The sequence below is a fragment of the Macaca fascicularis genome, chromosome 18, assembly GCF_037993035.2.
Source record: "Macaca fascicularis isolate 582-1 chromosome 18, T2T-MFA8v1.1".
NCBI classification, from domain to species: Eukaryota; Metazoa; Chordata; class Mammalia; order Primates; family Cercopithecidae; genus Macaca; species Macaca fascicularis.
The window spans coordinates 61,200,668-61,222,493 of record NC_088392.1 but is presented as its reverse complement, the minus strand read 5'-3'; the positions used below and the strand labels follow the sequence as shown (position 1 = coordinate 61,222,493).

Sequence of the window (21,826 nt, the reverse complement as noted above, 5' to 3'; positions counted from 1 at the left end):
AAAACAGTAAAAACAGATAGTGGAAATATATATCTTAAAAATCCTAAATATCACAAGTTGGCCAAATAGCAATAAGATATACATGGATAAATTTAGAAGGTAACTAAGATATTTCCTAGCAGGGAGTATTCAAAATTTTTTTGTAAATGGTCAGATAGTAAATATTTTTGCCTTACTTTGCAGACTATATATACTCTCTGTCACATATCCTTTATATAGAGAGACCTCAATGCATAAATAAAAAATTATATATATATATATATATATAACCACTGTTTAATGTATTTAGAGCAGGAGTACATGTAAAAATATTAAAACTTGAAAAAATACAATATCCTTGTATTCATGGATCCTGTGGACATATATTATAATTAGAACAAAAGTGTGTCCAAACTGCCTCTGGTCCAGCAATCATACTTTACCAGCGAGGAAATTAAGGTCCATAATGGCCCAGAGCTGGTGACCAATTGGAAGGGGTACAGAGTTTCTAATTTCCCCCAGTCAGCGCTGCTGTCTTTGGATAGCATAGCATCCCTCTGTTTACAGTAGAATTCACAGGTCATGTTAGGGCTGATAAGACTTTATTAATGTAAGTCATATTGTCGTTAGGCAGGACATGACTTGTTTGTTAGCTCCTTGGAACAGAGGAGAGACTAGCTCATCAGAGCTACAGGAACATTCCTTTTTATTAAACCTATCTTTCAAAAAAGCCATAAAATGAGCAATTTTATCAACAGCCTGTTCTGAAATGGACCACTTTAAAAGGCGACAGGAACAAGTCTGGCAGCTGAGTTATCCTGGAATGTTTCACTGGGAGGAAAGAGCCCCATCAGCACCTTCTTTTAAATGAAAGCCAGAGACATTGTTGGGGAAACTGCTGGCTTCCCATATGCTCCTGGTCTTCTTATAGAGAATCCTCCTGGGAACACTTTCCCAAGCTCCTAGCCTCAAAGCAGACTTTGTAGAAACTTTTAGTTAGAGTAAAATTCAGTATTACAGAATTTCTATTTATTTCCAATAGATATGGAAAAGGTTAGTAGGTATTATTGACCTGAAGTGTAATAATGTCCCTCAAGGCTAACCTTTAAATCTTTATGTGTTCAGTAATTCAAGCTATGTAGAGCATCTTTCTCTGTCTTTAGGAATATTATAACATTCTGTATAGCTATAAAAAAAAGAGTAGTGGAAAAGGGCAAAGGGAAATTACCTCTTTCTCCATAACAGCTCTATAGGGCATTCACATACTCAGTTTACTCAAATGAGGTCCTTTTTGCAGTCTGCAGAGAGTCTCCTAAAAGAAATATTGCAGAGTGGTATTAACCTGAAATACTGAATTCGTTTCTTAATCCAAAGAATCAAATTACCCTTTTCATTAATAAAATAGAAATTAACATCTTAACTTGACTGAGAGAAAAACTTTTATCATTTTTTTTCCTGCCAATAGTGTTTATTATGAACATAAGAGATAATTTCATAATGACAGAATATTAGTGTGTTGTTTTCACCAGTTTTTTATAGTGGCAATAATCATATTATTTAAGTTACTGATATAATAAATTATAGTTATTAGATGATGCTAACTTGCTAATTCTCAGCTCTTTTGATGACTGATGCATAAAATTTTGACCTAGTGTATTAAGTTTTAAGTCATTATTGCTTCAATAATTTCTAACTTGTACATAATTCTAAGCGGGGAAAAATGCGTATTGTTTTGCAGAAGCTTTTACATATGCAAAGAAAGATTCCTGGAAGCAAAATATATCATAAAACTTTCCTAATAATACTAAGGATAACAAAACTGCATTATTAATGCCAAAGATTATATTTACTCATATATACAGATTATTAAGCAATTTAGTTAGGTCAGTTGGAAACATTCTAAACATTCATACAGGTAGTGAATAACTAAGATAAGACCACTTCTATATACTCTGTAGTAATTATAGTTCCTGAAACCAGTGTCTTCACAGGTAACATCGGAATTGAGCTGGTGTCGTGGTTCACTTAATGCAACATTTAGTGACACAATGGGAGCATAACATAGACACATGGACAGATGCAACAAAAGTTACACAAATATAATAGGACTTAGAAAATTAATGAAGAAGAATCTTTCATACTATCAAGAAGTATATATTTTTAGAAATACTAGATGCAAATCAAATTCATGGAGTAACATTAAAAGTCTTCTAATTAAATTTTAAAAAGACAAGGGTGCCCTCTGATATTGCTTTTATTCTGCATTGTTCTGGAAGTTTCAGCCTGCAAAATAAGATAAAAAAAGGAGTAAAGCTATATGAGTTGAAAAGAAAAAGGCAAAATTGCCTTTACATGCAAATGATGTATGATTAACTGTGAATGACACAAGATAATTAACAAAATAATTAGTACATATATGGCAGTGCAACCCTAGCAACCAAAGCAATAAGAACCCTAGAATACCTAGGAATACATTTAGCAATAGATGCGTAAACTCCTTATAAGAAAATTACAAAGCTCATTTCTAAGACATGAAGGAATATCTAAATAAAGTATGAGACGAACAATGTTCATGAATCAGAAGACAACATTGTAAAGAAATCAAATTTCAAAACTTAATTTATAAATTTAATAAGTATTTCAATCAACAATGTAACTAATTGTTTTCTAAATTTGACTAACTTATTCTAAATTTACTATGAAAGAGCAAAGTGACAGCTTTGAAAATAATTGGACTAGCCAGGTGCTGTGGTTCACACCTATAATCTCAACAAGTGGAAGCAAGATTTGAGCCCAGGAGTTTGAGACTAGCCTGGACAACATAGGGAGATCCCATCTGTATAAAAGAAAAAAAATTGAACCAAACCTCCCCACAAAAACAAAACAAAACAAAAATCTAGAAGATTCACCCTAACAGATATTGACCCATTAAAAACTGAATCTAATTATGATAATGTGGTATTGATAAAGAGACACTTGTAGCTTTACCAAACATATTGGAGAGATCAGAAAATGATAAATGACATTTTCACATGTATAAAAATTTGAAATGTAAGAGGGTCACTTAAATATTGATGGGAAAATGGAATACTTAATAATCAACCCGATGGGTCAGTATCCTTAATAAAAACGAATTCCATGTGGATAATGATCTTCATGTGAAAAGTTAAGTGTTAAAATCTTTAGATGATTATTTAGGGTAATTTGTTAATAAGTTCCAGATATAAACTATGTTAAAGAAACTACAAAAGTAGAAAGGAATAGTTTGATATATTTAAATGTTAATTTAAATAATATTAAATTTTCTATTCAACAAAAATATTCTAAACAGAGATAATAGGTAATCAAATCCAATGGAAAGAAGATATGGTTCACATACATTGCCACAAGAAAAATTATGTTTAAATTATATAACCAATACTTATAAACTTATGCAATCGATAAAAAAAACATAAACAAAAAACAAATCCTAACACAACTGAAGAGTATGGCAAAGTAGTCATAAAAACATTTTAGAAGAAAACTGAAATGAACAACAATATATTTTATGTATAATCTATACTCATCCCTGCTAGTAATGAAAATGAAAGTTAAAACAAAGATACTATTTCATATTAGGTAAATAGTCTCAACTCTAGGAAATTTTATTGAGGAATGCTCATGTGCTACCTTTGTAAATTCTTGCATCTAACCTGGGGCAAATTGACAGTTTCTAATAGATTTCCAGTTGTAAATATTTGTCTCAGAGATTCTGATTTAAGGTATATATCTTCTCTATCACATGTGTGAAAAGTGAAATGTAAACAAATGTTCGTTGTAGCATTTTTATAAAAAACTTTAGACATGATTAAATTGTTTATCAACAGGAGAAAATATAAACTGTCATATATTCACTATGACATACTATCCAGCCAGTTAGATAAATGAACCAGAGGAGCATTATCAGCATGTTTTGATCTCAAAAACACAATGCTGAGTGAAAACAGGAAAGTATGGAAATTACATGTCCAATATAGTTACACCAAAAACATTAAAATATTATATTTTCATAGGTAGCCAAAAGTTTTGGGTACTGCTTAGGACCTAAAACATCATTCCATAGGCACTCAGTAAATGTTTTTTGCACGATTTTTTAAACACTAGGAAGGAAATAAAAGCAAGGGAATTGGTCTCATAAAATTTTAGGAGAATGGTTACCATGTGCAGGAAGGAAATAGCATGAGATCAGGGAGAGTTATCCAGGAACTTAAATTATACATGTAAATTTTTTTGACTGAAAAATCTAAAGCAAATATGACAAAACTCTAAAATTTGATGAAGCTCTCGGGCCCGTTCAAAGGTATTTTTTATTCTCTATAATTGTTTTGAACATTAGAAATTTTAAAAAAGTAAAAAAAAGAAAAATGACTAGGACCAGAGATTGAAAATGTAGATTACCAAAATATTTTAGCTATACACTCCTCATTTTTTATTTCTCTTCCCTCTCGTTGTGAATTCAGTGGCCTCCTTCATTATATATTATACTCCTATTATATTAGAGATCATAGGGAATTTGGATTTGAGGACATTTTAGGATTTTACAAAATATCTACTCCTAATTTTATAGCAACTTTGAGGATATAAAGAAGATAATCAAATATTATTTTGACAGATTTTTCTGTACTCAAAGCTATCTCCTGAATATAAGTGAAAAACAAGATGTTATTTATTACTTTGAATTTATGATGTTTCAAATTAGCTACTTGGTAATCAATTAAAGGAAGACAGACTAAGTGTGACTAAGTGTAATTGATTGAATTACTAAAATGATATTTTAGCTACAAAAGGTTGTCATATTCAGGGAGACTGGGCTATATCAATTGTGTGTTAAATTATACTTTGCAAAGGGTCTTGCTGGGGCTTGAAAGCTTATATTTCACCATAAGGGCTAGACAAGAGGTACATGTATGGTAAAAAAATAAAAATAAAAAAATAAAAATAATAAAAATAAAAAAAGATAATGCCATAGGAAAATGAGGTTTCAGCATACACAGGAAGTTCAGCCCATGAACATCTTAAATAGAACATTGTCTTTTAGTCAAGGCAACATATACATTACAGCATTTCTGTAAGATAAAGAGTGAATATGTTTATGAAATGTAAGGGACAGAACACATTTGAAGAATGAGAGATATAAATATGTACAATCAAAATTTGCATTATGGACTTTAACCATGTTATTTGGCAAACAATTTTAAAGAGCGAGTAGCCAGAGCCTTACAAAACAACAAGAAAAACATTGGTTCTTACATGAGGACAATGGACTATAACATTCTCTTCGTTGCTCTTAAGGTCCCATGAACCCCCTTAGGTAAGTCAGTTTATCTTAAAATATTGAAGCTTTGATCATTTAATGAGTGTAATCTAACCCCTTCTCACTTGCATGTCAGATGCAAACACAAAGTGTTTTCCTTGTCCACCAACAGCTATAGCAAGAAACTGGAAAAACTAATACAAACTTAGTGATACCTTTTCAGCTGAAAAGAATGAGTGTAACCAAAAAATGTACTCTCAGTTCTTTGGAGACGTTTCCATAGGTTTTTCTTTGTAGTATGACTAATGATGTTTCTAAAGGCCATTTTGCACAAATATAAGGAAAACCTTTTTAGAAAACAATGCAGGTCAACCCAAGTTACATATCCTGCCCAGCATGGTTAGAAGAAGCTCTTCATCTCTTCTGGAAAAAGATCATACCTAAACTATATGCCACATTGTCATTTCCCCTTGCCTTATTAAGTTGTTCATTTAATCCTATTACTATTTCTTTCATTTATTCTCAATAAAATAAAACATTGAGTTTCTCTATTCTGTGCCCAGCAGTCTGCCAGCTATTTGAAATTAGTTACCTATTGAGTTCACCAGTCATTTATTCAACACATACATTTTGTGTGTCCACCATGTGCTGTGCTCTAGAGAGAAAATGACTCATATTTTACACTGTCATGAAACTTGTCCTGTAGAAGGTCAATATGGATTAAATTGAACTCTCCTTTAGCACTGTATCGTCTCTAATGGCTTTGCACTTTGAGGTAATGAGATTATCCTATAGCATTACCTTAATTTTCCTGAAGTTGTGGAAACAGAATGCACAGAAATCATTAAAAAATTGCATTGTAGGTATCTTGGAAATATATTATTTATATTTTTTCTACCTTTCTAGATATGAAGTTTTCATATACATTTGTTCTATATGATACCTCCAAAAAAATTAAGGAGTGCCAGCTCCAAGGGAGATGAGGGAGTCCTGTGGGTGATCATGTTGACAGAAGGACTAACAGTAAGTCTCTGAGTTAAGTTAATTTGCTCCTCCCTCAATTGACTGACTTCTCCCTTTGTTCCCAAAGCACTTTCAGTTATATGAATTTCATTTCTGCAAAACTTGTGGGTTTATTTATTTTCTTTGAAATCAACAGAAAATATGAGAAAGGAATCCTGGATTTTCACCTGGGAAGCCTAGAAGGTCATTCTTTTAAATCTGTGTGTGCCTCAAGAATTATGTTGTAAACAAGAAAGTCTGATTTTGGATTACTAACCAAAAAAGAAATTAATTCCTACCTGGAGTGGAGCAGATAACAGAGTAAATAACTAAATAACATTTTGAGAATGTGAGAAACTATACCAAAAACTAGTGGCTTAAAACAACCACCATCTTAGTTGCTTATTAGTCTGTGGGTCAATGATTTGGGGTGGGCTCAAATTATTTAATTTCTTGCTAGGCATATACCCAAAATCATACCAAGGTTTTATCAGACATAATTATTTAATTATCTATCAGATGACAACTTAGATTAGGTTTAGTAGGTTATTTTTCCATTTAGTTGAAAGTGAAATAAGAAATAATAAAAAACTTAGAAACACATGCATTCGATGTTGGTTAGAATTGCTGATACATGTTTTTTTCTTTTAAAGTTGAGTTGTTGAGGTCACTTAAGTGGCTACTGGTGAGTGGGTCTGTTGGGTGAGAGATGGTCTCAATCACATGTCTTATGTTGGTGGTGACTGTCTCTGGGTCTCTCTCTTCATGTCGTTTCTCATCCTCTAGGAGAATAGCTTGGGTTTCTTCACATGGCAGTGGCATTCCAAAACAGTGGAGGGGAAGCTGCAAAGTTCCATGATGACTAGACTTGGTATTTGCAGATCATCATTTCAGTCACATTCCATTGGTCAAAACAAGTTACAAGTTCAGCCTAGATTCAATGGGTGGAGAAATAACCACTTCTCATAGGAAAGGATTGCAAATAATTTATGGTCATTTTTAGTCAATCATGCTTAAGTATCAAGAACAATAGAGAGTTTTCTTTGGAAAACTGTTGAGAAGATTTACCCCCAACCGTTACCAATTATAGGGAGAGGTTGCTTATCCTGGTTTGAGACACATACTTATGCTTGGCTGAGGAGGACAGTTTTCCTTGAATGGCAGTGTTTACAAGACTATAGCCAGTGTAGGAGGGCTAATACCTCCAAACAAAGATAGGATGTCATTACCAAAAGGAGGAGGATTGAATGCAGGGCAGACAAAAACAGTGGAGGCCATTTTACTCAGGGGCCTTGGGAAAATCACTTGCCATTTTTTGGGTCTGTGTTTGGTGGCTTCTTTTGTAAACTGACAATAATAAGAAAGCTCACAAAAGTTTCTTCTAGTGCTGTGATTCTGTTGCTCTGCTTGTCTTCTGCCTCTCCATTTTATATCACCAATTGCCAGAGACTATCGATCATATGCTGCCCTTGAACTTCATGGCAAAATAGAACGTCTGCATTAAGGAATCAATATCTTCCATTAAACTGTAAGCTCTATGAATGCAGAAAATATGTCTTGTTCATCTCTGAATCCTCATCTTCTGATGCATTAGGTGCTCACTAAATATTAATTTCATGTTGGAAGAATACAGTGGTTATGAAATCTTCAGAAGTAGCTTATCCTTTATAGACCTCATTTTGGTTTGATATGGCAGGAGGTAATTTAATTCAGTGATATACCAACTGTATTCTTTCCTAAATTAATGTTATATTAGCTTTTTACCCTTTTCACAATCATTCTTCTCAAATGTACGAAGGTAAAGCCTATCTTTGACCTATTCTGTATCTGAATCACATGTGTTGCTTTGGGTACCAAATTCCTCTGTGGTACCAAAAAGACGAATGGAAATATTAGAGAAAAAAGTTTTAAAAGTGAATGACTCTGATGAACAGTTAACATTCATTTCTAAGTAAGATTGTTTCCAACTCTTCACTTTCAACTAAATAAAAGAAGAGCTTAAAACAAGTTGCTATGCACATTGGCATAATTTGTGGCATAAAACTAGGAAAGAATTAAAATAGTGCAGTCAAATGCCCTAATACAAATTTTTCAATTCCTAAATACTTATCTATGTTGATTAACTTTTATTTAAGTTTCGTATTTCTTATTAAAAGGAATTACACCATATTATGTCTGGAAAGAGAATGGATGAGGGCAACCCCCATGTATTTCTGTTCTTAGTGATTTTAGAGGCTATAGAAAACACACACACACATGTATATACACACATAGATACACACAAACATATACGTATATGTGTGTATACATATTTATTTAAATTATATATATATAATTTTTTTAAGTAAAGAAAGAAAAAAGAAAATGATCCAATCAGTTTCAATAGCTAATGTGAAGAAACATTCACGGGAAGTAAATAACCTCATGGCATCACAGGACAAGGGATGGAATGCCCCACTGAGTGGGTGATGAGGTGTTGTGGCTGACATTTGCAATGGGAGAGGGCTTCCCCTTTGCGGGCATCCTTAATAAAGCATGATTTTTTTTTTATGGAGTTGAATAGTATTCAGAGAAAAGCAAGACCACTACGTGCCCAAAGACCAGGACCAACTACATAATTCATGGGCCCAGGCAAAATGAAAATGTTGGGCCTTTTGTTCAAAAATTAAGAATTTCCTGATGGCAGAGCAGAACACTCTGTCAAGTGCAGGGCCTTCTAAGCATGAGGCCCTGTGCAACTGGAAAGACAGCATTTCCACTCTGCCAAGTGCAGGCCCTTCTAAGCGTGGGGCCCTGTGCACCTGGAAACACAGCATTTCCATGAAGCTGCCGCTGCCAGAGAGCCTCGCATCAGCAGGGCCCACCATGATGAGATTAAACTTGCCAAAAGTAGGGTGAGGCCAGGGACACCTCCCTACTGCCAGTTCCTGTGGTCAAGTAAGTTCACCTCTGCTGCCTCTATCCTGACATCTAGCCGCCAATCCTGCAGAGATTACTGCCCTGAAGAGAAAAGGGGGAGGAACTCTTTCAAGGCCATGCCATGCCTATTCCTTCCTCTTTACTAGCTTGTGGAGCTTAGTGCATTATTAGTCTACACAGTGAGAAGGAGAAAATGAGTTTGACCATTGTTTGAGGTAGATGTTTTCATCAACTGAAAACATAAAACTGAGTCTTACATGTTACAATGGGCCCACGTAATGATACTAACTGAAAAATGTATGGCATCTTGCAAAAATGTAATTAACAGACCCACTGATTAATGGGAAAGGGGAAGTTGATAAAGGAAAGTTCAGTTGAACTACAGGAAGAAATAATACAATTTGATGCATATGCATGAAAGAGCTGAGTCTCCTCAATAAAATAATTACCTAAGTACACTTATAGCTATTTTGGAGGTAAAGTGAGAAAACCCAAAAGATAATAGGCAGATAGAGGCAAGAGAGATGATGAGGTGTGGGGGTATTAGAAGCACCAGAAGAAAGAGCATTTAGATTGGTTGATGTAATCAGTTATAGGTAGATGTTTTATTTACAGTTAATTACAAAACGGTAAATCAGCCAATGATATTTTATTTTTAGAATTAATATCTAAAGTCGAAGCTATAGATGATGGATAAAAATAAAACTTTCAGAATAAAATTCAGAGCTTGCATAATTCATGATTTTTCATAAAAAGATTGAAGGTAAGAGCAGTATGTTTTCTTTTGTGTTTCATGTTAGCCTGTGATGTCAAAACAAACTAGGACTGAAGATCAGGAACTAGTTTGACAGACTTTCAGGTGGGCCTATGGGAATATAACCCAATAGATAAGAAGGGAATGAAAGACACAGGGGGAAAAGGCAATGCTTGGAAATAAAAATGGTGGTGGCTTTAGGGAAGAGTGATTGAGCATAACTGTGTAAATGACACAGTGGAAGTATGCTGCTAATTTTCCCCTGCTGTACATATAAATTATGCAGAGAATATTGGATTGGTAGCTTCTCTGTAGTGAAAACTACCTGTTCTCTTTCAGGACCTGGCAGAGGTGAAAGCAGTGGTGAGAGGAATTAGCACGCAATGAAGGAAGAAGAAACATAAAAAATTACGTATATCACGGAGGATCCTGGAAGACTGCAAAATATAAACACGCAACCTGAGAGCCAAATTAGGGAAGATATACATTTTATTCAACGTGGGATTTCAGGTTGGCAGGTATAATAAGAAGCTCCTTAAATAATTAACAACTTTAGCTAATTGCTGGTTCCTAATGAAGTTAATGGGTCTTAGTTGATGTTTTCTTTGCAAGCTTTAATAAGGCTTACTTAAACTCCCTATTTTTTCTTTAAAAAATTGCCAGCAATGCATAAAAAAGGCAGTAATGTACAGAACACTGGCAAATAAATGTCTTCAAGACTTATGTGGCCTCTTGACAGTAGCTTTGACATATATTTTTCATGTTTTAGAATGATAAATGCAACATCTTCTTGGAGCATAATTTGCAAAAAAAAAAAAAAAAAAAAAAGACGGATGAGGAATGCAAAATGTCCAGGACAGCTGCTTGTCTGAGGTTACTGCTAGGTTTTTCACTTTTTACAAAACTTTCGTTTGGTTCACACTCCCTAGTTGCTTTTTCTTAGTGGAAGTAGAGGTATATGTTAAACATTGAGAATATTATGAACACTTCACAAAAGAGGCTATTATTTCCTGAAAGTGATTCTTTGATTCTTTATTTAAAAACATTTGCTAACTACTATTTATAAAGCAGTGGGCTATGTTACCTCTATTCAACAGAAACATAACGAGAACTCTAAATGTAAGACATTTGTTCAGGGGACAGTAGTCTGATGCAAGCCTTACTGGGCTAAAATCTAAGTGTCGGGAGGGCTACATACCTTTCTGGAGGCTATAGGGAAGAATCTGTGTTCTTGTCTTTCCAACTTCTAGAGATTGTCAGCATTCCTTGACTCATGGCTCCCTCTCATCTTCTAAACCAGCCATGATAGGTTGAGTCTTTCGCACAAGGAATCACTCCAACTCCTCCTCTGTTCCCCTTTTCCACTTTTAAGGATCCTTGTGGTTACATTGGGCCCAGTAGATAATCCAGAGTAAGTTCCATGTTTTAAGATCAGTTAATTATGAATTTTAATTTCATCTGCAACCGTAATTCTTTCTTGATATGTAATGTAACATATTTAATGGTTCAAGGAACTATGACGTGTGAACATCTTAAGGAGCCACTATTCTACCTATGCATATAAGGTACTGTATATTCTGTTAGCACTGCTGTGAGGATTAAAAGAAGCACTTTGAAGAGACACTGGCACATAATAATAGAGGTAATATTATGATAGGTAGTGGGAATGAATAGTGAAAGAAGGAGAATGAGTTAGAACACTGCAACTGTGCAAATTACAAAGTTTAGGAATCCATTTAGTGCGAATGTCTAAGCGAGGAAATAGTGCTTTCTAGTCTGAGAACACCAGCTGTAGAGGATTACAGTTGATCACAGTCACTATACTACAAAAGAGACATTATACACAGGAATGAACTTAGACAAGAATAACAAGGATCGAGGGTCAACCTGAGCCACCTTATACAGGATGTAGTATAGAGTAGCAGTTAAACCCAAAGATAGGACTGATATCATGAGCATGTGAGCAGTGAAGTTTTACAGCGGGACTAAGAGGGGCACCATGCTTGGTTTTATGCTGTTCTGCAGCCATCTTGAAACACTAAATAATTTCATCTTTGAACTGGTGTTTTATTGAAGTCCTATGGGAAAACAGAGCCTGTGTGAGCAGAGAAGATACGCACAAAACACATGTACACTACTTTTTTCCATGCATTTCCCACATAGCATTTACAATACATCATGATCTCAGAATTTTGGTAGATCCACAATGCATGAAAGTACAGCCTGATTCAAAGTGAATGTAAAATAATTACGTTACTTGTGTTTACAACTGTGTTTGAGTGCAGAAGCTGGAAGCCAAGAGAGGCCACACTGTCCATATGGACCAAAACTTTCTTCAATCATAAAAAGGAATAATGACTCCAAGATATACAAATGACAAAAGAACCACATCATATCCTTTCTTACTCATGTTACTTGCCAGGTATTAGCAAACCACTCACACTATAAATGATGACATAGAAAACAGTGGAACTAAAAAGATAACACATAGTTCCTATTTTTCTCAATCCTTTCCTTACTCATCCATTAAGAGGAAGGTAGAGATTGTTGACATAATAGATGTGTCTATCCAGCCGGGCATGGTGGCTCACGCCTGTAATCCTAGCACTTTGGGAGGCTGAGGCGGGTGGATCACCTGAGGCCAGGAGTTCGAGATCAGCCTGACCAACATGGAGAAACCCCGTCTCTACTAAAAATACAAAATCAGCAGGGCATAGTGATGCAAGCCTGTAATCCCAGCTACTCGGGAGACTGAGGCAGGAGAATAGCTTGAACCCAGGAGGTGGAGGTTGCAGTGAGCCGAGATCATGCCATTGCACTACAGCCTGGGCAACAAGAGTGAAACTCCATCTCAAAAAAAAAATTTTTTTATATATATATATACATATATATATGTGTGTGTGTGTATATATATATCTCCAATAAAATAGAAACAACTGAGATGTTTTTGTGAAGAATCTCCATTGTTTTGTAATAATAAAATACAAATTTTATGATTTAATTGATGCTGCATATGTGCTAAATGCTCTTATACTTGCATTTAAAACTGATATTGTACAATATAACAACAGATACCTGTCATACTAATAATTTAAAATTTAATTTTGCTTTCTTAGAATCACATTAAATCTCAAATTAAAAATAAGTTGAGAAAGAGGACACAAAAGAAAGAAAAGCACTTTGCATTTTAGTACCTTTAACAGTGCTTTTTATTGCTTTTTGAACAAATGGCCTTGCATTTTCATTTTGCACTGGGCCTTGCAAAATATGTAGCCAGCCATGCATGAGAGGTCTGGAGTTAGATCGCATTTGAGAATTCCAAGTCTCCCTCCTGCTAGTTATGCAACCTTAGATTAATTGTTTAAACTCTTTGTGCCTTAGCTTGCCTCATAAGGGAAATGAAGACTTGATAGGGGTTTAGTACAAAATAATTTGGTTACTCCACATATTGTACTTAGAATAGTATCTGCCTCACACTGCCAGAATGTAAGCTACACAATAATACGATTGTTGTCTACTTTGTCCAAGCATCTAAAACCACGTCTGATGCATAATTGGAGGTCCATAAATACTTTTTGGAGGAATAAATGCACTCAGCAAACTAGATCATGAGTTCTCAAAACTGGCCAGGCTAGCAGTACACTTTCTATTAAATGTGGATTTCTGGGTCTTCTATTCACAAGTTCCAGATTCTCTGCTTTTTTAGTAGAACCCAGAAATATAAATTTTAAAAAGCTCCCTGGATAATTTTAATGGATTCCGGGTTTGGAGGCCATTGGAATTTTAACACACTTCCACATATCTATGCTTTTCCTTATCCCAATCCCTCTGCCTGTTTTTCTCATTTATTTTCTTCTTACGGTGAAATTATAGGTATTCCCCTGTGCCAAGCTCCTCTTGTCCATGCTCTAGGACAACGGAATGCATAATTCATTTGAATATATTTTTGCGAAAGCTTGCTGTGAACACTGAATGTTATAAAAAGGCCAGGTAAACATTTTGTACATATTTTATACCCAAATGACCTAACACATAAAGGTATCTCAAATGGTTATGAACAAATTATTAATTGCCAAATTCACTGCTCTGAAGAAGGTCCAGTGGAATTAAATTTGAAGGCAGGACTCAACAACCGAGATGAAGATATGCAAAACTTCTCATTTGAAATAAAAGTTGAGGCTGCTTTTACATTACAATAGTATGTTGTATTGAGAACGGCACGGCAAACCTGATCCAGGAGTTCTGTTGGGTGTGTATGTGTGATGCATTGTGATAGTTGTGTGACTTGTGGGAGGCATTTGACTACTATTGTCACTTTTAAAGGAAACTTACCTTAACTACTGAATATGCCTATGAAAGAGAAATAAAGAAGGGGTAGTGTATTGGTTCATTCTAGCATTGCTATAAATAAATATCCGAGACTAGGTAATTTATTTTTAAAAGAGGTTTAATTGGCTCATAGTTCTACAGGCTGTACAAGCATGGCAGCAACATTGCTGAGATTCTAGGGAAGCCTCAGGGAGATTTTCCTCATGACAGAAGGCAAAGCTGAAGTAAGCGTCTCACATGCCAAAAGCAGGAGCAAGAGAGAGCAGTGGGAGGCCCCACATGCTTTTCAACACCAGATCTCTTGAGAACTCACTCACTACCATGAGGACAGCACCAAGAGGATACTGCTAAATTATTCATGAGAAATCCGCCCCATGATTCAACCACCTCCCATCACGCCCCTCCAACGCTGGGGATTAAAATTCAAAGTGAGATTTTGCTGAGGACACAGATTCAAACCATATCAGGTAGCAACATGGAGGGTAGGTTAATTTTGCTGTAATTTTGAAGTCTAGCATATCCATATCAGAAAAAAAAATAGATTTGGAAATGGGTATATGACTTTAAATAAAGTTTCATTAGGGGAATAATAGTTTCGGTATCATTTTATAATTGTATATTCAGCTGGAATATATGTGCTTCTCTTCCATGCTGCAAGGACATTTTGTTTTATAATTATAGAGAGTTATAATATTATTCTTGTATTCGAGGTATTAAGGGACCACCTCCATATTATGTGAGGGATGAAAGACCAACTCTGCCCCAACATATGTGACATCTATCTGTAGAGCAGATTACCAAAAATTCTATCATCAGAAATCATATTTCGAGATTAAGCCCCAAATACTTCACTTGATATATTACTAACACATCAGTGAGAATTAGGTAAGTTAGCAGACTCTAATAAATCCCTTCAAAAGTTTTCCTTCTGCCATTATAGATTAGGAGAGATCCAAAGGCACTGGCTGCCAGTGAAGTCCTATTTAAGCAGGGAAGGAGGATCAGAAAAGAAAAAAGCACTGCAGATAAACTGCATCTCCCGCACAGTCATACTTGGCCTGGAACCTTTTATAGATTTGTTAACATAGAGTGGACCTTCAGTGCATTTCTGCTGTGCCCAGTCTGAATAAATTTAATTATGCAGACAACTGTGGGACATGCCTGCATTTGTGACCACTGCAGCTATTATATTTGATTTTGTTCAACAGTAAAAAGGGAGAGTGGAAGAGAGCATAAATCCCATGGTTTTGCTTCCCTTGTGTATACGCAGTTGTATTGGCAGCGGCAATGGTAGTCCGAGGGAGAGCTTTTCTTTTGACCAAATGTCACTATTACTTAAATAGATCATGAACAGCGCAGCACAATTGGAGAGACATAGTTTCCCAGTGAGTGAGCCTTGTAATAAGAAGCAAGGTCCCTGCAGACTTCTCCAAATTAACTAAACAAAGAAAGATGTCATAGATTCTACCTAATACAATACGAGGTAGACTTCCTGCAGCTAGAAGGGAGGGCCCTTACAGGCATAGTTCTGGCAGAAACACGTCTTTCAATCAGATATACAGCTGCTGAGACCAAGTGAAATTATGCATGAACATTGAAGGAAAAAAATGCAATACTGACTGGTGAATTCAGAGAGCATAGATGTCACTCCTTGCCCTCATCCCCCGCACCATGCTGACCCCTGGCTGTATAACAAATAAATCAATGTGATATTTCTAGAAAAGGAATGGGCCAGACGCTTGTCCTAATTCTTCCATATTGACCTTGGGTAAACTTCTTGACCTTTCAGTGTCTCATTTCTCTTACCTGAAAATTCAGATTACAGATCTTGCCCTGATTAATTTTCAGGGTTGATTAAGAACCAAATGAGATTCTGCATATGAAAAAGCCAGAAAAAGAAATAAACCATAATACAAATGCAAGGTCAGCTGATATGAAAGCATATCCTTATAGTTTCTGGGGTTAATTACTCTGATCCCTGATTTTAAAGAAAGAAAGGTACCTGGTCAGCGATATGCTAATGACTTTCTCACAGACTGTCTGAAGTAGTATTCCTTTAAAATTTTTGGTTAACTGTCTTGTTCATTCAGTCAAAACTGCTGAAGGAGTTATACAGAGACATGGCCGAAAGAATAGGTCCCCGTGACCTAAAATTATAAAGCATGACTTATGTCATCTGTGTTATAGCATATGGCTGTATACATTCTAATTCCCAATAAACATCTTAGGATTGAAAAGAATAATTTGTTGTGCGTTGGCCGGGCGCGGTGGCTCAAGCCTGTAATCCCAGCACTTTGGGAGGCCGAGACGGGTGGATCACGAGGTCAGGAGATCGAGACCATCCTGGCTAACACGATGAAACCCCGTCTCTACTAAAAAATACAAAAAAATAGCTGGGCGAGGTGGCAGGCGCCTATAGTCCCAGCTACTCGGGAGGCTGAGGCAGGAGAATGGCGTAAACCCGGGAGGTGGAGCTTGCAGTGAGCTGAGATTCGGCCACTGCACTCCAGCCTGGGCGACAGAGCGAGACTCCGTCTCAAAAAAAATAAAAAAATTAAAAAAATAAGAATAATTTGTTGTGTGTTAAATGAACCTCACATATGATTTTAGTAAAAGTTACATTTGAATCAATCATTAAGCATTTAGCACAAAAGAAACACATGATCACCACCCAGTTTATAAAACTGGGAGAGCTAGTTTAGATCCCAGACATTGAGGATACGTGTGACAAATCCAATAGACGCCAGATAGCTTATGGCATTGGTTCTGTAATGACTAAATTCTGAGAGTTTTACTCTTCCATGAATATGTGAGGTGCCAATTGCTAGCCTTGTTAAACCTGGTTGCTTAGAGACAGCTGACTGATTAGAAGATAGTTGCTATCTGCGTCTATAATTATTGTGATTACTATTACTGTGGTAGCCCTCAGTGGGATCCTGAAAATGGTAATATGGTGTAGCATTTCACAAACTTAGGCCTATAAAAACTCAATATATATCCCAGTAAAAAAGATTTATAATGTCCCTTCCTTGCCATTTCAATGGGCTCATTTAAAGAATAATACAATTATTCACTCTCAGCTTATATAGTTGTTTCCTTTCAATTCTATTATGAAATAGAATCAGAGGTTATTACCAACAACGAGCGGAGGAAAACAAAACCCTTCTGAGAAAAGAATATCAGAGATTGATCCTGCTTGGGTCTCAATCTCATAATTGAGTAAATGGCAGCTTAAAAAAATTCCAGTGTGAGAAACGTGGAGGCATTTTATTTCACTTGTGATCATATTAGTGAGTAATAAATAGCATGAAAATATATTACATTTTTATTTATTTGTGCTGAAGCTTAGGACAGACTCATCAAAATTGGCCCTGTGAGGATACAATCTGCGTTACTTTGAAGCAAGAGTTTAATCATATCTCTTTTGTGCCTCAAACAAATGAAGTCATAACAAACAAAGGCAGTATACCTGCCTCAAGTTGCATATACACCAGTCACAAACAAAAAAATTTGTAACTCTCCGGGCGCGGTGGCTCAAGCCTGTAATCCCAACACTTTGGGAGGCCGAGACGGGCGAATCACGAGATCAGGAGATCGAGATCATCCTGGCTAACACTGTGAAACCCCGTCTCTACTACAAAAAAAAAAAAAAAAAATACAAAAAACTAGCCAGGTGTGGTGGCGGGCGCCTGTAGTCCCAGCTACTCAGGAGGCTGAGGCAGGAGAATGGCATGGACCCGGGAGGCGGAGCTTGCAGTGAGCTGAGATCCGGCCACTGCACTCCAGCCTGGGCAACAGAGCAAGACTCCGTCTCAAAAAAAAAAAAAAAAAAATTGTAACTAAGAGCCACAAGCACTGGTGCAGCAATTACAGTGGAAGAGAAAAGGGTTTATAGTCAACCATGGAGACAAGGTAACAGAAAGCAGGCATCTCCTGTTCTCCAGTTATCACAGCATACATTCCTAGCACAATGCCCTCATATCCCATCTCTGGTGGATGTGGGATCTTGTTTAAGGTTTCTTTCTGAGAAGCCAGATATAGTGCATATTTGACACTGTTGATGTTGATATTGACATGTAAGGTGTATATATACACTATTGCCCTGTTCTGAACTCTTTCTTTACTATTTCTTTCTTAAAGTTAGTTTTGCCTAGGATATGTTTTTCATTCTTAGAACCTTTATTTCACTCACGACACACTACAACTTGTAGCAGGTTCTTGGCCAGTTGCAAGAGCTATGCACAGAATATTTTGGAGGAATTGTATATTGTTTTAAGGTGCACATTATCTGATTAAACAATGTCTCATTTGTTAGCCTCATACCTGTCCCTAAATTCATCCTATATATGCAATGAGATTGTAGAAAAATAAATAGATCACTTAAAGTATTTTGACGGACTCATCTGAAAGTCTGCATAATTGCAGTCATGCACAGAATAATAATGTTTCAGTCAACTACAAATACAAGAGTGGTTCCATAAGATTAGAAATGAGCTGAAAAATTCCCATTTCCTAGTGATGTCATAACTGTTGTAATGAAGTTGGGCAATACATTATTTTTTCTATTTTTAGATATTAGAGAGACAAATTGTTATAATTGTGTTACAATTACCTATGGTATTCAGTACAGTAACACACTGCACACGTTTGCAGCCTAGGAACAATAAGCTGTAGCATGCAGCCTAGGAACAATAAGCTGTAGCATGCAGCCTAGGTGGGTCGAATGTCACACCGTCTAGGTTTGTACAAGTACGTTCTGGGATGTTCTCACAAAAATAAAATCACCTAACAACGCCTTTCTCTGAACTTGTCCTTGTCATTAAGCAACGCAAGACTGTAAGTGCTGTGCTTTATATACCAATATGGAAACTATTTCTGACAGTAATTTAGACAGCTCTAGGGACAGAGATGGATTTGCTTGGACCCACCTGTATTCTGCCTGGTTCTGAACCTGGAAGTATACAGAGCTCCCTCCAGCTTACAAGGACAGCATTTAGCAAAAAAAAAAAAAAAAAAAAAAAAGCACTCATATTTTATGGCTAATTTATTGGATTTCTCTCCTTGCCCTTTGATTACAGATCTTTGCTGGTCTCTCTCTCAAAACATCTTGTCCTTATCTGATTATAGTGGCTCTATTTTCCTCTTTGAAAGCAGTATTTGACTTTGTTTCCTAGTTATGATTTGCAGTTGACTCTTGAAAGACTGGAGCTGAGAGAGAACAGCCACTAAGACCTTCCACACTGCACCATAAAAATATATTGCTCCTGCTATAGGCTCAGCCCAGCTCCTGGAAGAAGGGTTGAATGACTCATTTTTGCCATTCCTCCTTGTGGCCGAGCGAAATTAACTGCAAGACCGCTGGCTTGGTTGGTGAACACCTAGTAGCCAGGAAAAACAGCAGTGGTAAATAAGTGCATGGTTTTATTTCACGTTGTATCATGGGACTCTGAGCAACTAATGAAAATTGAGAATCCACTTTGTCTAGATCAGTATGTATTTCAAATAATTGTAATTAAAATGTAATATGGAGTGAATGCAGAAAGAGAAGAGTTGACCGGAATCAGGGAATCTTCTGCCAACTGTGTTTCCTCTTTAAATCGATTTATCCACTCTAGAGGTGGCCTAAGAAGAGATATTCTCCTCACCCTCACAAGCACCATAAGGAAAATAATTCAAAAACACATAGGTTTTCAATATTTCTAAAAGCAATTTTAAATGCTTTGTTCATAGGACAATATGTGGCCATTATAGACAAAGATGATTTCTCAAAAATAAGTGAATGATATAAAAATAACCCATAGCCCCAATATACAGAGGGTAACAGGGAACTGTTTGGTATTTACTGTTCAGCTCATTTATCTAGTTACCCAAAACTTCATTAGATAGCAGTAACAGTTTGAAAAAAAGACTCCTGTATAATACCAATTGTATCCTTTCTAAATAAAAATATTATTAATTTCTTTCTCTTAATATGACCCTTAATCTTAAGTTTGATTTTCAGATTGTAATTAGTAAACTGTGTTGATTATTTCAATGTTAAGTTATTAGTAAGAGTTAATTGGAATTCTAGTTGTCAAAAAGGTGAACAAAATATTAATCACAAATTCCAGAAGTAACTTTAATTTGATGTTGCCATTGATATCAACATAACAAAAGCTTTTTATATTACATATTGTTCATCTGTATAATTTTCTCATCTCCTGGGGGCTGTCAAATGTGATTCCTAGTGACAATATTAATTTGCCTCTAACAATCAGAATTTATAATGCTATTAACATAAATATGAATAGCTATGTTAGATCTGTCAGCATGGAGAATCACATTTTCTTTGCATGTTACATATTTTTTCATATATCTATAAGACTTAGTTAATAAGACTCATGCAAAAATGTTATAAAATAATCAGAAAAACTACTCTCAACATAGCACTTTATCTTTTAACTGTCATAAATATCAAGTTGAATCCATATCTACTAATTAAAATTGTTCTGCATACCTAAACTGAAAATTATCACAAAATTATATGCTTGTAAAATTATTTTAATTACACATTATATGATTTAGTTGTGATATAGCTCATTAGGAGGGTTCATATAAATAAAAATAACAAAACTAAGGAAGATTTTATTTGGGTAAAATAGATTTTTGGAGGGGGAGCATTTGCCCCTTGTTATAGACATAAACATAGCGTCTAGGTAGTTTAGAATATCATCTTCTTGTCAAATAATACATTGAAATTTTTGTCTCTGAAGAGTTCCTAGGATACAGAGAATGGCCACCTGTGACTGGGTTGGAGGTCATACTGCACCAAGCCAGCCAGACTGTGTATTCAGTTATGAGGTGTTTCTGGCAACTTCCTGGACTCAAAATAACAATCTAGTAACTGTCATTTCTCCATCAAAGTGCCGTTCCTTTTTATACTGAAGGCTTTGGTCATCTTACTAATTATAACATAATAGAATCATCTTAATTTCTCAGCACTAAATAACTGAGTTTTCTCTTTGCATTTTATTAGGGATTGGCAAAAAATTGGCCATTCATTATGTTTCCTATATAACAAGAGGAAAAACTCATAATGTAGATCCAAGTGTAATCGTTCCATTTTCCTAAGTGCTGAATCCTACACCCTGTTAATTTAAAGCAGAACATTTCCTCCCTCTTCAACACTGGTTTAATGCTCAGGTAATAATTTTAAAGCTAGTGTGTGGGCATCACAACTGTGTATTTTCTCAAACCTACATAAATGCAGAATGAACTCTGATTTCCTATTGGGTTATCTTTTTTGTATACAGAAAAAAATAGATTAAACCCAAATTATTTCCTAGTCACATGTTCCTAAGGCAGGGTGTTCATGCACGTGTGTATATTTGTTTAACCAGTGATTTATCATAAATTAAGTAGGACATATTCATACTTTTAAGTGCCTACTCTGTTTTAAGCGTTAAGCTAGGCCTCAGGGGCTGTAAAAGTTAGAGTTGACACCACAGTACCTGTTTGGAAGGAGCTTCCAGTTTATCATAAGAAATAGGAACATCACACACCGGGGCCTA

The 21,826-nt window shown here is 35.7% G+C and overlaps 1 long non-coding RNA gene across 2 annotated transcripts in view; it reads left to right on the top strand.

The window, feature by feature from the left end:
- Nucleotides 1-21,826, top strand: part of LOC102134290 (uncharacterized) — a 253,831-nt gene that overhangs the window by 217,574 nt on the left and 14,431 nt on the right. The window contains exons 3-4 of one of the 2 annotated variants that reach the window (XR_010582739.1): nucleotides 6,179-6,295; nucleotides 10,287-10,465. This is a non-coding gene — a long non-coding RNA (uncharacterized lncRNA). The remainder of the gene's footprint in view (nucleotides 1-6,178; nucleotides 6,296-10,286; nucleotides 10,466-21,826) is intronic. The other variant, XR_012427059.1, reaches the window with a different exon arrangement.